Here is an 18,360-nt window from a genome sequence, read left to right on the forward strand (position 1 = left end):
TATAACACATACTGTTCATTCTCCATGTTACTACAGTCCTATAACACATACTGTTCATTCTCCATGTTACTACAGTCCTATAACACATACTGTTCATTCTCCATGTTACTACAGTCCTATAACACATACTGTTCATTCTCCATGTTACTACAGTCCTATAACACATACTGTTCATTCTCCATGTTACTACAGTCCTATAACACATACTGTTCATTCTCCATGTTACTACAGTCCTATAACACATACTGTTCATTCTCCATGTTACTACAGTCCTATAACACATACTGTTCATTCTCCATGTTACTACAGTCCTATAACACATACTGTTCATTCTCCATGTTACTACAGTCCTATAACACATACTGTTCATTCTCCATGTTACTACAGTCCTATAACACATACTGTTCATTCTCCATGTTACTACAGTCCTATAACACATACTGTTCATTCTCCATGTTACTACAGTCCTATAACACATACTGTTCATTCTCCATGTTATTACAGTCCTATAACACATACTGTTCATTCTCCATGTTACTACAGTCCTATAACACATACTGTTCATTCTCCATGTTACTACAGTCCTATAACACATACTGTTCATTCTCCATGTTACTACAGTCCTATAACACATACTGTTCATTCTCCATGTTACTACAGTCCTATAACACATACTGTTCATTCTCCATGTTACTACAGTCCTATAACACATACTGTTCATTCTCCATGTTACTACAGTCCTATAACACATACTGTTCATTCTCCATGTTACTACAGTCCTATAACACATACTGTTCATTCTCCATGTTACTACAGTCCTATAACACATACTGTTCATTCTCCATGTTACTACAGTCCTATAACACATACTGTTCATTCTCCATGTTATTACAGTCCTATAACACATACTGTTCATTCTCCATGTTACTACAGTCCTATAACACATACTGTTCATTCTCCATGTTATTACAGTCCTATAACACATACTGTTCATTCTCCATGTTACTACAGTCCTATAACACATACTGTTCATTCTCCATGTTACTACAGTCCTATAACACATACTGTTCATTCTCCATGTTACTACAGTCCTATAACACATACTGTTCATTCTCCATGTTACTACAGTCCTATAACACATACTGTTCATTCTCCATGTTACTACAGTCCTATAACACATACTGTTCATTCTCCATGTTACTACAGTCCTATAACACATACTGTTCATTCTCCATGTTACTACAGTCCTATAACACATACTGTTCATTCTCCATGTTATTACAGTCCTATAACACATACTGTTCATTCTCCATGTTACTACAGTCCTATAACACATACTGTTCATTCTCCATGTTATTACAGTCCTATAACACATACTGTTCATTCTCCATGTTATTACAGTCCTATAACACATACTGTTCATTCTCCATGTTATTACAGTCCTATAACACATACTGTTCATTCTCCATGTTATTACAGTCCTATAACACATACTGTTCATTCTCCATGTTATTACAGTCCTATAACACATACTGTTCATTCTCCATGTTACTACAGTCCTATAACACATACTGTTCATTCTCCATGTTACTACAGTCCTATAACACATACTGTTCATTCTCCATGTTACTACAGTCCTATAACACATACTGTTCATTCTCCATGTTACTACAGTCCTATAACACATACTGTTCATTCTCCATGTTACTACAGTCCTATAACACATACTGTTCATTCTCCATGTTACTACAGTCCTATAACACATACTGTTCATTCTCCATGTTATTACAGTCCTATAACACATACTGTTCATTCTCCATGTTATTACAGTCCTATAACACATACTGTTCATTCTCCATGTTATTACAGTCCTATAACACATACTGTTCATTCTCCATGTTATTACAGTCCTATAACACATACTGTTCATTCTCCATGTTATTACAGTCCTATAACACATACTGTTCATTCTCCATGTTACTACAGTCAGTCCTATACTGTAAGTCTGGAAACTACACTTCCTTGGCTGAAGGTTGTTTTTGTATGTCTGCGTTCCTTACTACAGGGTGGTTGAGGATATCCTGTTATAGACAGGGTGGTCTGGTAGAGGATATATCCTGTTATAGACAGGGTGGTCTGGTAGAGGATATATCCTGTTATAGACAGGTTGGTCTGGTAGAGGATATATCCTGTTAAAGACAGGGTGGTCTGGTAGAGGATATATCCTGTTATAGACAGGGTGGTCTGGTAGAGGATATATCCTGTTATAGACAGGGTGGTATAGGATATATCCTGTTATAGACAGGGTGGTAGAGGATATATCCTGTTATAGACAGGGTGGTCTGGTAGAGGATATATCCTGTTATAGACAGGGTGGTAGAGGATATATCCTGTTATAGACAGGGTGGTAGAGGATATATCCTGTTATAGACAGGGTGGTCTGGTATAGGATATATCCTGTTATAGACAGGGTGGTAGAGGATATATCCTGTTATAGACAGGGTGGTAGAGGATATATCCTGTAATAGACAGGGTGGTATAGGATATATCCTGTTATAGACAGGGTGGTCTGGTAGAGGATATATCCTGTTATAGACAGGGTGGTCTGGTAGCGGATATATCCTGTTATAGACAGGGTGGTCTGGTAGAGGATATATCCTGTTATAGACAGGGTGGTAGAGGATATATCCTGTTATTGACAGGGTGGTCTGGTAGTGGATATATCCTGCTATAGACAGGGTGGTGGAGGATATATCCTGATATAGACAGGGTGGTAGAGGATATATCCTGTTATAGACAGGGTGGTAGAGGATATATCCTGATATAGACAGGGTAGTAGAGGATATATCCTGTTATAGACAGGGTGGTGGAGGATATATCCTGATATAGACAGGGTGGTAGAGGATATATCCTGTTATAGACAGGGTGGTAGAGGATATATCCTGTTATAGACAGGGTGGTCTGGTAGAGGATATATCCTGTTATAGACATGGTAGTAGAGGATATATCCTGTTATAGACAGGGTGGTAGAGGATATATCCTGTTATAGACAGGGTGGTCTGGTAGAGGATATATCCTGTTATAGACAGGGTGGTAGAGGATATATCCTGTTATTGACAGGGTGGTCTGGTAGTGGATATATCCTGCTATAGACATGGTAGTAGAGGATATATCCTGTTATAGACAGGGTGGTGGAGGATATATCCTGTTATAGACAGGGTGGTCTGGTAGAGGATATATCCTATTATAGACAGGGTGGTAGAGGATATATCCTGTTATAGACAGGGTGGTCTGGTATAGGATATATCCTGTTATAGACAGGGTGGTATAGGATATATCCTGTTATAGACAGGGTGGTGTAGGATATATCCTGTTATAGACAGTGTTATAGACAGGGTGGTCTGGTAGAGGATATATCCTGTTATAGACAGGGTGAACTGGTAGAGGATATATCCTGTTATAGACAGGGTGAACTGGTAGAGGATATATCCTGTTATAGACAGGGTGGTAGAGGGTATATCCTGTTATAGACAGGGTGGTATAGGATATATCCTGTTATAGATAGGGTGCTCTGGTAGAGGATATATCCTGTTATAGACAGGGTGGTAGAGGATATATCCTGTTATAGACAGGGTGGTCTGGTAGAGGATATATCCTGTTATAGACAGGGTGGTATAGGATATATCCTGTTATAGACAGGGTGGTCTGGTAGAGGATATATCCTGTTATAGACAGGGTGGTCTGGTAGAGGATATATCCTGTTATAGACAGGGTGGTAGAGGATATATCCTGTTATAGACAGGGTGGTAGAGGATATATCCTCTTATAGACAGGGTGGTCTGGTAGAGGATATATCCTGTTATAGACAGGGTGGTCTGGTAGAGGATATATCCTGTTAAAGACAGGGTGGTCTGGTAGAGGATATATCCTGTTATAGACAGGGTGGTAGAGGATATATCCTGTTATAGACAGGGTGGTAGAGGATATATCCTGTTATAGACAGGGTGGTATAGGATATATCCTGTTATAGACAGGGTGGTCTGGTAGAGGATATATCCTGTTAAAGACAGGGTGGTCTGGTAGAGGATATATCCTGTTATAGACAGGGTGGTCTGGTAGAGGATATATTCTGTTATAGACAGGGTGGTATAGGATATATCCTGTTATAGACAGGGTGGTAGAGGATATATCCTGTTATAGACAGGGTGGTCTGGTAGAGGATATATCCTGTTATAGACAGGGTGGTAGAGGATATATCCTGTTATAGACAGGGTGGTAGAGGATATATCCTGTTATAGACAGGGTGGTAGAGGATATATCCTGTTATAGACAGGGTGGTAGAGGATATATCCTGTTATAGACAGGGTGGTCTGGTAGAGGATATATCCTGTTATAGACAGGGTGGTTGAGGATATATCCTGTTATAGACAGGGTGGTCTGGTAGAGGATATATCCTGTTATAGACAGGGTGGTCTGGTAGAGGATATATCGTGTTATGGACAGGGTGGTATAGGATATATCCTGTTATAGACAGGGTGGTAGAGGATATATCCTGTTATAGACAGGGTGGTTGAGGATATATCCTGTTATAGACAGGGTGGTCTGGTAGAGGATATATCCTGTTATAGACAGGGTGGACTGGTAGAGGATATATCGTGTTATGGACAGGGTGGTATAGGATATATCCTGTTATAGACAGGGTGGTAGAGGATATATCCTGTTATAGACAGGGTGGTAGAGGATATATCCTGTTATAGACAGGGTGGTCTGGTAGAGGATATATCCTGTTATAGACAGGGTGGTAGAGGATATATCCTGTTATAGACAGGGTGGTCGAGGATATATCCTGTTATAGACAGGGTGGTCTGGTAGAGGATATATCCTGTTATAGACAGGGTGGTCTGCTAGAGGATATATCCTGTTATAGACAGGGTGGTAGAGGATATATCCTGTTATAGACAGGGTGGTCTGGTAGAGGATATATCCTGTTATAGACAGGGTGGTCTGGTAGAGAATATATCCTGTTATAGACAGGGTGGTAGATGATATATCCTGTTATAGACAGGGTGCTCTGGTAGAGGATATATCCTGTTATAGACAGGGTGGTAGAGGATATATCCTGTTATAGACAGGGTGGTCTGGTAGAGGATATATCCTGGTATAGACAGGGTGGTATAGGATATATCCTGTTATAGACAGGGTGGTAGAGGATATATCCTGTTATAGACAGGGTGGTAGAGGATATATCCTGGTATAGACAGGGTGGTAGAGGATATATCCTGTTATAGACAGGGTGGTAGAGGATATATCCTGTTATAGACAGGGTGGTCTGGTAGAGGATATATCCTGTTATAGACAGGGTGGTAGAGGATATATCCTGTTATAGACAGGGTGGTAGAGGATATATCCTGTTATAGACAGGGTGGTCTGGTAGAGGATATATCCTGTTATAGACAGGGTGGTCTGGTAGAGGATATATCCTGTTATAGACAGGGTGGTAGAGGATATATCCTGTTATAGACAGGGTGGTTGAGGATATATCCTGTTATAGACAGGGTGGTTGGTAGAGGATATATCCTGTTATAGACAGGGTGGTCTGGTAGAGGATATATCCTGTTATAGACAGGGTGGTAGAGGATATATCCTGTTATAGACAGGGTGGTAGAGGATATATCCTGTTATAGACAGGGTGGTCTGGTAGAGGATATATCCTGTTAAAGACAGGGTGGTAGAGGATATATCCTGTTATAGACAGGGTGGTCTGGTAGAGGATATATCCTGTTATAGACATGGTAGTAGAGGATATATCCTGTTATAGACAGGGTGGTAGAGGATATATCCTGTTATAGACAGGGTGGTCTGGTAGAGGATATATCCTGTTATAGACAGGGTGGTCTGGTAGAGGATATATCCTGTTATAGACAGGGTGGTAGAGGATATATCCTGTTATAGACAGGGTGGTAGAGGATATATCCTGTTATAGACAGGGTGGTCTGGTAGAGGATATATCCTGTTATAGACAGGGTGGTAGAGGATATATCCTGTTATAGACAGGGTGGTAGAGGATATATCCTGTTATAGACAGGGTGGTCTGGTAGAGGATATATCCTGTTATAGACAGGGTGGTAGAGGATATATCCTGTTATAGACAGGGTGGTCTGGTAGAGGATATATCCTGTTATAGACAGGGTGGACTGGTAGAGGATATATCCTGTTATAGACAGGGTGGTCTGGTAGAGGATATATCCTGTTATAGACATGGTAGTAGAGGATATATCCTGTTATAGACAGGGTGGTAGAGGATATATCCTGTTATAGACAGGGTGGTCTGGTAGAGGATATATCCTGTTATAGACAGGGTGGTCTGGTATAGGATATATCCTGTTATAGACAGGGTGGTAGAGGATATATCCTGTTATAGACAGGGTGGTCTGGTAGAGGATATATCCTGTTATAGACAGGGTGGTAGAGGATATATCCTGTTATAGACAGGGTGGTAGAGGATATATCCTGTTATAGACAGGGTGGTAGAGGATATATCCTGTTATAGACAGTGTTTGGGAGTGTATATACTCAGCCAAGGCTGGAGTCAAACTTGTTTGTATTCTAGTAAGACAGACAGACAGACAGACAGACAGACAGACAGACAGACAGACAGACAGACAGACAGACAGACAGACAGACAGACAGACAGACAGACAGACAGACAGACAGACAGACAGACAGGCTGCAGGTGCTTTAGAAAACAGCATATTTAAACGTCTTTAGTACCCTGATAAATCTTAGTGACAAGCTTTAAAATGGACCTCCACCCTCACGCAAACGGACATTTATAAAGCAGTGGAACACAGGGCCAGCTGCAGAATCTCTCCATTAGTGTAATAAATAGGTCAGGCAGAATGAAGGACTCTCATGGGGCCCAGTGTCTGAATGTTCTTTAAAAAACGCCTTACTATGCTCATGTGAGTTTTAAAAGCTAGCATGTTACCCCACTGGTGTAAAGTGGACCAATGGAAGGGCCTTGATGTTGGTTATGGTCGTTAAGTCATTCATTAATCTCCATTGTAGTTTTTTTTCTCCATTCCTCCAACGGTATGAATACATCTCCTGAGTGATAATCTCTCTACTTACTACAGACCTTTTTTTAACTAGGCAAGTCAGTTAAGAACAAATTCTTACTTACAATGACGGACTAGGAACAGTGGGTTAACTGTCTTGTTCAGGGGCAGAACGACAGTTTTTTACTTTGTCAGCTCGGGGATTCGATCTAGCAACCTTTCAGTTACTGGCCCTCCACTCTAACCACTAGGCTACCTGCCGTCCCTCCACTCTAACCACTAGGCTACCTGCCGTCCCTACACTCTAACCACTAGGCTACCTGCCGTCCCTACACTCTAACCACTAGGATACCTGCCGTCCCTACACTCTAACCACTAGGCTACCTGCCGTCTAATGTGGTTGAAGCTGTCAACAACACTTTTCAGCACAAAGTGACAACTATGTTTCTTGGTCACATTCTGGCCAATTGGCCTGCTAGAAGTATGGATGCAAAGGCCCTGAATTCTATCTAATGACCTTCCTCCTTCTCAACCTTTCATCAACATCATCATCATCATCATCTGTCTCTCTCAGAAGACGCCAGACTCCAGGTGAGATAGGATCACACAGTTGCTGAGGTGTTACTGTAAAGACCGCAGACAGGGCTCTGTAAGAGCTGAGGTGTTACTGTAAAGACTGCAGACAGGGCTCTGTGAGAGCTGAGGTGTTACTGTAAAGACTGCAGACAGGGCTCTGTGAGAGCTGAGGTGTTACTGTAAAGACTGCAGACAGGGCTCTGTGAGAGCTGAGGTGTTACTGTAAAGACTGCAGACAGGGCTCTGTGAGAGCTGAGGTGTTACTGTAAAGACTGCAGACAGGGCTCTGTGAGAGCTGAGGTGTTACTGTAAAGACTGCAGACAGGGCTCTGTGAGAGCTGAGGTGTTACTGTAAAGACTGCAGACAGGGCTCTGTGAGAGCTGAGGTGTTACTGTAAAGACTGCAGACAGGGCTCTGTGAGAGCTGAGGTGTTACTGTAAAGACTGCAGACAGGGCTCTGTGAGAGCTGAGGTGTTACTGTAAAGACTGCAGACAGGGCTCTGTAAGAGCTGAGGTGTTACTGTAAAGACTGCAGACAGGGCTCTGTAAGAGCTGAGGTGTTACTGTAAAGACTGCAGACAGGGCTCTGTGAGAGCTGAGGTGTTACTGTAAAGACTGCAGACAGGGCTCTGTGAGAGCTGAGGTGTTACTGTAAAGACTGCAGACAGGGCTCTGTGAGAGCTGAGGTGTTACTGTAAAGACTGCAGACAGGGCTCTGTAAGAGCTGAGGTGTTACTGTAAAGACTGCAGACAGGATTCTGTAAGAGCTGAGGTGTTACTGTAAAGACTGCAGACAGGGCTCTGTAAGAGCTGAGGTGTTACTGTAAAGACTGCAGACTGGGCTCTGTAAGAGCTGAGGTGTTACTGTAAAGACTGCAGACAGGGCTCTTCTGTTCTGCTCCTCTGGCTCTGTAAGAGAATACACAAAATATTTTACTTTTAAAAGTGCAATATGCAGAAATTGCTCAGCCATTTCCTGGTGTCACGTCCTGACCAGTATAAGGGTTATTTGTTATTGTAGTTTGGTCAAGACGTGGCAGAGGGTATTTGTTTTATGTGGTTCGGGGTGGTGGTTTATTTAGTAGGGCGTTTGATTTATTATTTCCGGGTTTTGGTTTATGTTCTATGTTTTGTACTTCTATGTTCTATCTGGGTTGGTGTATTTCTATGTGTACGGTAATGGGGGGTTGGACTCTCAATTGGAGGCAGGTGCTTTCTCGTTGCCTCTGAGTCCTATATATGGGTAATTGTTTGGTTCAGTGTTTGTGGGAGATTGTTTCTTGTTTTGCATGTGTGAGCATGACAAGACTGTTTTGTTGTTCGTGCGTTCTTTGTTTGTTATTTTGATGTTCTCATTATTTAAAATAAATACAAAGATGAGCATCCACATTCCTGCTGCGTTTTGGTCCTCCATTCCCGATGACAACCGTTACAGAATCTCCCACCACAAATGGACCAAGCAGCAGAGTAAGGAGCAAAGGGATTTCGAGATGGACTGGCAGGAGAGATGGACCTGGGAGGAAATTCTGGACGGGGCTGGACCTTGGCACCAGGCTGGGGAATACTGTTGCCCAAAGGAGGAAATCGAGGCAGCCAAGGCGGAGAGGCAGAGGTACGAGGCATTGTACGCGCTGAGGGAGAAGCACGAGAGGCACCCCCAATAATTTTTTTGGGGGGGGCACACGGGTAGTGTGGCCGGGCCAAGGATGAGCCATAAGCCAGCTACCCGTGTTTATGTGGAGGACCATATGGAGTGGAGGGCGCCGTGTTTTGCTGAAGTGCGCACGATCTCGCCCATACGCACGCACAGTCCAGTGCAAGTTATTCCAGCCCCTCGCAGATACCGTGCTAGAGTGGGCATCCAGCCTGGTAGGAGGATGCCTGCGCAGTGCGTCTGGTCACCGGTGCGCCTCCTAGGACCAGGCTACCCTACGCCCGCTCTACGCACGGCAACCAGCAGGCCCCTGCACAGCCCAGTTCGCCCTGTGCTAGCACCCCGCTCGTACAAGGCTATTAGTTCCATCCAGCAAGGACGGGTTGTGCAGGAGGTGAGATCAAGACCGCCTGTGCGCCTCCATGGCCCGGTGTTTCCAGTTCCTGTCTCTCGTGCGGACCCGGAAGTGCGAAACCCCAGTCTGGCACATCCAGCACCACGCACCAGGCTTCCAGTGCGTCCACCCAGTCCGACTCGGCCTGTTCCCGCTCCCCGCACTAGCCCTGAGGTGCGTGTCCCCAGACTGGCACATCCAGTACCAGTACCACGCATCAGGCTTACAGTATGTCAGCCCAGCCTCGAGAGTTCGGCAACAGTGTGCGGTCCAGAGTATCCGGCAACAGTGTGCGGTCCAGAGTATCCGGCAGCAGTGTCTAGTCCGGAACCGAGGGAGACTGCCTGTGACCCGGAACCGAGGGAGTCTATCAGCAACCCAGAACTGAGTAAGTCTATTGATGATCCAGAACTAAATATAAGTAACTGTGTTTCAAATGAGTCTGCCTACAGTGTGGAATGGAAGAGGTCTGCCTACGATCCGGAACGAGGGGAGTCTGCCTACGGCCCGAAACTGATTAAGTCTGTCTGCATTCTGGAGGACAGTAGGCCGGAGCCTGAACCACCACCTGTACAGGTGGGTTGGGGAGGGGGGGGTGTAGCACAAGTGCCGTCGGTGACGGCAGCCACCCTCCCTTCCCTCCCTTTAGTTTAGGGGGATTTTTTGTTGTTTTTTGTTTATTTATGAGGTGCATCCAGGGTCTGCACCTTTAGGGGGGGGGGTACTGTCACGTCCTGACCAGTATAAGGGTTATTTGTTATTGTAGTTTGGTCAGGACGTGGCAGAGGGTATTTATTTTATGTGGTTCAGGGTGGTGGTTTACATTTACGTTTGACATTTTAGTTATTTCCAGGTTTTGGTTTATGTTCTATGTTTTGTACTTCTATTTTCTTTCTGGGTTGGTGTATTTCTATGTGTAGGTTAATGGGGGGTTGGACTCTCAATTGGAGGCAGGTGCTTTCTCGTTGCCTCTGAGTCCTATATATGGGTAATTGTTTGGTTTAGTGTTTGTGGGAGATTGTTTCTTATTTTGCATGTGTGAGCCTGACAAGACTGTTTTGTTGTTCATGCGTTCTTCGTTTGTTATTTTGGTGTTCTCATTATTTAAAATGAATACAAGATGAGCATCCACATTCCTGCTGCGTTTTGGTCCTCCATTCCCGACGACAACCGTTACACCTGGTTGCTAAAATTCGAATAGTTTGCCTAATTTTCAGTTTATGTGACAAAACAAGCAAGTATATTGTAACCATTGTACCATCTAAACCCACTGTGAAATATATTTTCAAGAACCAGAAATATTGTATTTTCAGCTGTTTGAAGCTGGTGTAAAAGACGCAAAAAAACTAAACTTAAGCACGGGAAGCATAGAAATGGCACACATAGAACAGATGTATGTCACGCCCTGACCTGAGAGAGACGATTTATTTCTCTATTTTGTTAGGTCAGGGTGTGGGGTGGGCATTCTATTCTATTTTCTTCACACCCGTTCTGTTCACTAATTACAATCAGGATATCAAAGGCAAACAAACCAACATGGAGGGTTAGCTATATTTTAACAACAACAAGGAGACCATAAACACTTCCCAGACAAAGTATATGTCCCAAATGGCGCCCTATAAGCCTATAGGCCCTGGCCAAAAGTAGTGCACTATATAGGGAATAAGGTGCCATTTGAAATTCAGACAGAATGCTTTCTGTGTTAATTATATCTAGTGTCTTAGTGATGTCTGAAATGTGGAGCGGTCTGTAATTTGTCTCAATTAGAAAGCAACCAAGGTAAAAAACGACTTCTTTAGCTAACAAACACACACCACAAAGAGGTCTTTCTTTCAGAAGTCTGTTTTGTTTCTGATCAATAGGGTTATCTTTGAATATGAAAACATCTTTGTCATGTAAAACAGTGCTGGGTTAGATTTAAAGGGCCCAAGGAGTGTTTAGGGAGGGTTTGAGCACTTCAGAACAGCGTGTGTGTTTTCATTAGCCAAGCGGCGCTGTACGTAGTAATGTCCCAGCTATCAGCAGCGGTGCTTAACAAAGGTCTTCTGTCTAGAGGGAGGGAGGGACGAACAGACAGGGAGGGAGAGAGGGAGGGAGGGAGGGACGAACAGATGGAGGGAGGGACGAACAGATGGAGAGATGGAGGGAGGGACGAACAGATGGAGAGAGGGAGGGAGGGACGGAGAGATGGAGGGAGGGACGAACGGACGGAGAGATGGAGGGAGGGACGAACAGATGGAGAGATGGAGGGAGGGACGAACAGATGGAGGGAGGGACGAACAGATGGAGAGATGGAGGGAGGGATGAACAGATGGAGAGATGGAGGGAGGAACAGATGGAGAGAGGGAGGGAGGGAGAGACGAACGAACGAACAGATGGAGAGATGGAGGGAGGAACAGATGGAGAGAGGCAGGGAGGGAGGGAGGGACGAACAGATGGAGAGATGGAGGGACAGTTTAGATTATAGGTGTGTTGAGGTATTCAACTTCTGCCACCCTCCCCGAACCTCACTCATCCATTCCTTTCCTTCCTCCCCCATTCTCATCCAGTCACCCCTAGCCTCCCCCATTCTCACCCAGTCACCCCTAGCCTCCACCATTCTCACCCAGTCACCCCTAGCCTCCACCATTCTCACCCAGTCATCCCTAGCCTCCCCCCATTCTCACCCAGTCACCCCTAGCCTCTCCCATTCTCACCCACTCACCTCTCAACGTCAACAGTGAAGAGGAGACTCCGGGATGCTGGCCTTCTAGGCAGAGTTCCTCTGTCCAGTATCTGTGTTCTTTTGCCCATCTTAATCTTTTCATTTTATTGGCCAGTCTGAGATACGGCTTTTTCTTTGCAACTCTACCTACAATCGTGGCCAAAAGTTTTGAGAATGACACAAATATTAATTTCCACAAAGTTTTCTGCTTCAGTGTCTTTAGATATTTTTGTCAGATGTTACTATGGAATACTGAAGTATAATTACAAGCATTTCATAAGTGTCAAAGGCTTTTATTGACAATTACATGAAGTTGATGCAAAGAGTCAATATTTAAAGTGTTGACCCTTCTTTTTCAAGACCTCTGCAATCCGCCCTGGCATGCTATCAATTAACTTCTGGGCCACATCCTGACTGATGGCAGCCCATTCTTGCATAATCAATGCATGGAGTTTGTCAGAATTTGTGGGGTTTTGTTTGTCCACCCGCCCAAGTTCTCAATGGGATTAGGGTCTGGGGAATTTCCTGGCCATGGACCCAAAATATCGATGTTTTGTTCCCCGAGCCACTTAGTTATCACTTTTGCCTTATGGCAAGGTGCTCCATCATGCTGGAAAAGGCATTGCTCGTCACCAAACTGTTCCTGAATGGTTGGGAGAAGTTGCTCTCGCAGGATGTGTTGGTACCATTCTTTATTCAAGGCTGTGTTCTTAGGCAATATTGTGAGTGAGCCCACTCTCTTGGCTGAGAAGCAACCCCACACATGAATGGTCTCAGGATGCTTTACTGTTGGCATGACACAGGACTGATGGTAGCGCTCACCTTGTCTTCTCCGGACAAGCTATTTTCCGGATGCCCCAAACAATCGGAAAGGAGATTCATCAGAGAAAATTACTGTACCCCAGTCCTCAGCAGTCCAATCCCTGTACCTTTTGCAGAATATCAGTCTGTCCCTGATGTTTTTCCTGGAGAGAAGTGGCTTCTTTGCTGCCCTTCTTGACACCAGGCCATCCTCCAAAAGTCTTCGCCTCACTGTGCGTGCAGATGCACTCACACCTGCCTACTGCCATTCCTGAGCAAGCTCTGTACTGGTGGTGCCCCGATCCTGCAGCTGAAACAACTTTAGGAGACGGTCCTGGTGCTTGCTGGACTTTCTTGGGCGCCCTGAAGCCTTCTTCACAACAATTGAACCGCTCTCCTTGAAGTTCTTGATGATCCGATAAATGGTTTATTTAGGTGCAATCTTACTGGCAGCAATATCCTTGCCTGTGAAGCCCTTTTCGTGCAAAGCAATGATGACGGCACGTGTTTCCTTGCAGGTAACCATGGTTGACAGAGGAAGAACAATGATTCCAAGCACCACCCTCCTTTTGAAGCTTTCAGTCTGTTATTCGAACTCAACCAGCATGACAGAGGGATCTCCAGCTTTGTCCTCGTCAACACTCACACCTGTGTTAACGAGAGAATCACTGACATGATGTCAACTGGTCCTTTTGTGGCAGGGCTGAAATGCAGTGGAAATGTTTTTGGGGGATTCAGTTCATTTGCATGGCAAAGGGGGACCTTGCAATTAATTGCAATTCATCTGATCCCTCTTCATAACATTCTGGAGGATATGCAAATTGCCATCATACAAACTGAGGCAGCGGACTTCGTGGAAATTAATATTTGTGTCATTCTCAAAACTTTTGGCCACGACTGTAGAAGGCCAGCATCCCGGAGTCGCCTCTTCACTGATGACGTTGAGACTGGTGTTTTGCGGCTACTATTTAATGAAGCTGCCAGTTGAGGACTTGTGAGTCGTCTGTTTCTCAAACTAGACACTCTAATGTACTTGTCCTCTTGCTCAGTTGTGCACCGGGGCCTCCCACTCCTCTTTCTATTCTGGTTAGAGACATTTTGCGCTGTTCTGTGAAGGGAGTAGTACACAGCGTTGTACGAGATCTTCAGTTTCTTGGCAATTTCTTGCATGGAATAGCCATTTCTCAGAACAAGAATAGACTGACGAGTTTCAGAAGAAAGTTCTTTGTTTTTGGCCATTTTGAGCCTGTAATCGAACCCACAAATGCTGATGCTCCAAATACTCAACTAGTCTAAAGAAGGCCAGTGTTATTGCTTCTTTAGTCAGAACAACAGTTTTCAGCTGTGATAACAAAATTGCAAAAGGTTTTTTTTAAATGATAAACTTGGATTAGCTAACACAACGTGCCATTGGAACACAGGAGTGATGGTTGCTGATAATGGGCCTCTGTACGCCTATGTGGATATTCCATTAAAAATCTGCCGTTTCCAGCTACAATAGTCATTTACAACATTAACAATGTCTACACTGTATTTCTGATCAATTTCATGTTATTTTAATGGACCGGGAAAAAAAGTGCTTTTCTTTCAAAAACAAGGAGATTTCTAATTGACCCCATTACTGTTGAACGGTAGTGTACATCAGAGCATTTTCTCTGTAGTGAAGACAAAACACCCAAAAAAAACAATAAATGTTTTCATAAGTATCACAGAGGAAATTGTGTGCCCAGTCATTGGTATTATTCAGGCTATCCCATGGTGCCGTGGTTCAGAGAAACAATATTCAAGGTGTTTAACTCAATAGGTTTGTTCAGAACACATTACAGTTCTCTGAGAAAATGAGGATTTCTCCAATAAAAACAGAAGCGCATGACAAAATAAGCAAAAAAAACATTATGATTCAAATTCAGAGAATCATTAATAAGTATTCCTTGAAAGCACTGAAGGTCGGACCAAGGCCGAAACGTTGATGATTTGGAGGAGGAGGAGGAGGAGGAGGAGGAGGTAAAGCCAGAGGAAGATGAGAGCTACCCAGAAACACTCATGTCTCTAATAACTCCTTTACAATGAGTCATCAAGGAATCATTCCTTTCAACCACACACACACACACACACACACACAATGAATAATCTTCCAGAGCACAAGCCCAGGCCACAATAACTATTTATTCTAGATGTAAACATGCTACAAACATCACCAGGGTAGGTCTGTACTGTTCTGTAGTACCTCTACTCTACATCACACAAATGAAAACCAGAAAACACACACAAGCACACAGTCCTAATGAGAGGTGTGTGACTGGTTGAAGTTTTCAACAATTAGGTGTATTCTGGGCTCAGTTGTTTGGGACAGTGTAACCCTGAGGTCATGCTCAGCATGGTGTCTGTTTTTGTACTTGTTTTTCTTTTAAAAGTATGCCAAGAGTTGAGAGCCCTGACTCACGTAGGTAATGTGGAGCCAAACTGGACCAGAACATCTACTGCTTTCACTCAGTCAGGAGGCAGGAGACCTCTTCCTGCTGTCGATGAGCAAACACAGGACTGTGTGAGTGTTTTTGCCTCAACAAAAAAAAAAAGCATCTTGCTTCAATCAGTTTATTCCAGTTCAGAATTTAAAAAAAGTATTACTTGTATTTTAACAGTAACAGCTCCAAACCTAGACTTGTTTTCAACAATCATTTCTACAGTAAGATGTACCGTAGATCATTCTTCATCCTCATTATGTACTGTTACTTATGGTTGCACTAACTAGCTTGCTTTGGCTAATGTTAGCTAGCTGAGGTGTGTACAAGGGGATTGTTTGAAAGAGAAACTCACTTCGACTACTACGAGATATAGTACTCCCTTATTTGTGCTTATTATCACCTGTTATAAAATGACAACAATGCCTTGCTAGCTGACTTACTTCTCCACTGTTGAACTACTGTTTCCTGAAGTACTGTTTCCTGAGGTACTGTTTGCTGAACTACTGTTTCCTGAAGTACTGTTTCCTGAAGTACTGTTTCCCGGAAATACTGTTTCCTGAACCACTGTTTCCTGAACCACTGTTTCTGAATCACTGTTTTCTGAAGCACTGTTTCCTGAAGCACCGTTTCCTGAACGACTGTTTCCTGAAACACTGTTTCCTGAATGACTGTTTCCTGGATCACTGTTTCCTGAACGACTGTTTCCTGAAACACCGTTTCCTGAATGACTGTTTCCTGGATCACTGTTTCCTGAACGACTGTTTCCTGAACCACTGTTTTCTGAAGCACTGTTTCCTGAACCACTGTTTCCTGAACTACTGTTTCCTGAACTACTGTTTCCCTTTAGTACTGTTTCCTGAACCACTGTTTCCTGAACGACTGTTTCCTGAAACACTGTTTCCTGAAACACTGTTTCCTGAACGACTGTTTCCTGAACGACTGTTTCCTGGATCACTGTTTCCTGGATCACTGTTTCCTGAAACACTGTTTCCTGAACAACTGTTTCCTGAAGCAATGTTTCCTGATTCACTGTTTCCTGAACACTGTTTCCTGAACTACTGTTTCCTGAATCACTGTTTCCTGAAGCACTGTTTCCTGAAGGACTGTTTCCTGAACCACTGTTTCCTGAAGGACTGTTTCCTGAACTACTGTTTCCTGAAGCGTTCTACTCTGTTCTGAAAGAACTCCCCCCTGCTGTGGATGTTTGGTCAGGACGTGTCGTTTTCATTTGTTTCGTTTTGAGAGACTCATTACTAAGCAACTTCCCCACGCAAAACACATTGTGGGCGCTCCTCGTTATTTCTCAAAGTGTGTATTAAACCAAGAGAGAGAAACTCATCGCTGTACTTGCGTTTCATGACAGTTGCGCTCAGTCAGAACTTGTGGGTTAGCGTGAGTCCATGCGATGACAGAGGTGAGTGATGGCGAGTGGGAATGACAAGTCAGTCGCCGCATTGAAAACAACGGGATACTCGGAAATCTCAAACTTACGACATCAGTGCGTTCAAAACAACTGGGATATTGGGAGAGAAAAACTAAAAAAGCTCCGATAGTGTAAAATCGATTTGAACGGCCATCCAACTCGGCCTGTTTCTACAGCTCCGACTTTCCGACCTGAAGATCACTGACGTCGTGATTTGACCTTGTATTTTTCCGTGTTTCCCAGTTGTTTTGAACACGGCAAGTGATTGACAGCGCGTCATCATCAGCCGCTGCTGTACGACAATATCATGTCACCGTGTGGGACCGTGGGTCAATTAACCTTGTCGGAGTGGGGGCCCTGATTCTAGTTTGTGAGCTAGGCAGGCTACTGCCTGGGATGGTCTCCCACTCAGAAGTAGGAGATGGGGAGGACTAGGTTGACCTCAGGTCTCCCCACTGGAAGCCCTAGGTAGGGGGAGCTGGGGTAGGTTGACCTCAGGTCTCCCCACTGGAATCCCGAGGTAGGGGAGGTTGGGGTAGGTTGACCTCAGGTCTCCCCACTGGAATCCCGAGGTAGGGAGGGGGGTTAGGTTGACCTCAGGTCTCCCCACTGGAAGCCCGAGGTAGGGGGAGCTTGGGTAGGTTCACCTCAGGTCTCCCCACTGGAATCCCGAGGTAGGGGACGAGGTTAGGTTGACCTCAGGTCTCCCCACTGGAAGCCCGAGGTAGGGTGAGCGGGGGTAGCTTGACCTCAGGTCTCCCCACTGGAAGCCCGAGGTAGGGGGAGTGGGGGTAGGTTGACCTCAGGTCTCCCTGCTGGAATCCCGAGGTAGGGTGAGCGGGGGTAGGTTGACCTCAGGTCTCCCCACTGGAAGCCCGAGGTAGGGAGAGCTGGGGTAGGTTGACCTCAGGTCTCCCCACTGGAAGCCCCAGGTAGGAGGGGCTGGGGAATTTATCATATAGCACACCTCTAACTTTGTACAGTACTAACGCAATTAGTAAAATCAGTCACACTACGAAATGCTACCAAATAAGCCACAATTCATTCATAATACTGTGAATATATAGTTTCACAGATATATTGTTGCATTTTTTCCTGGTTTGTGTGAAATCGTTCAGAATAATATCAAACCAGTCTGCACACCACCAAGGTGAATTGGTTTAGTCTTGACTCTTGGTTGACAGTGTTGGGGGGATGGGTAATGTAGTCTGGACTCTTGGTTGACAGTGTTGGGGGGATGGGTAATGTAGTCTGGACTCTTGGTTGACAGTGTTGGGGGATGGG

Source organism: Salmo salar, chromosome ssa05 (genome assembly GCF_905237065.1).
Source record: "Salmo salar chromosome ssa05, Ssal_v3.1, whole genome shotgun sequence".
Classification (NCBI taxonomy): Eukaryota; Metazoa; Chordata; class Actinopteri; order Salmoniformes; family Salmonidae; genus Salmo; species Salmo salar.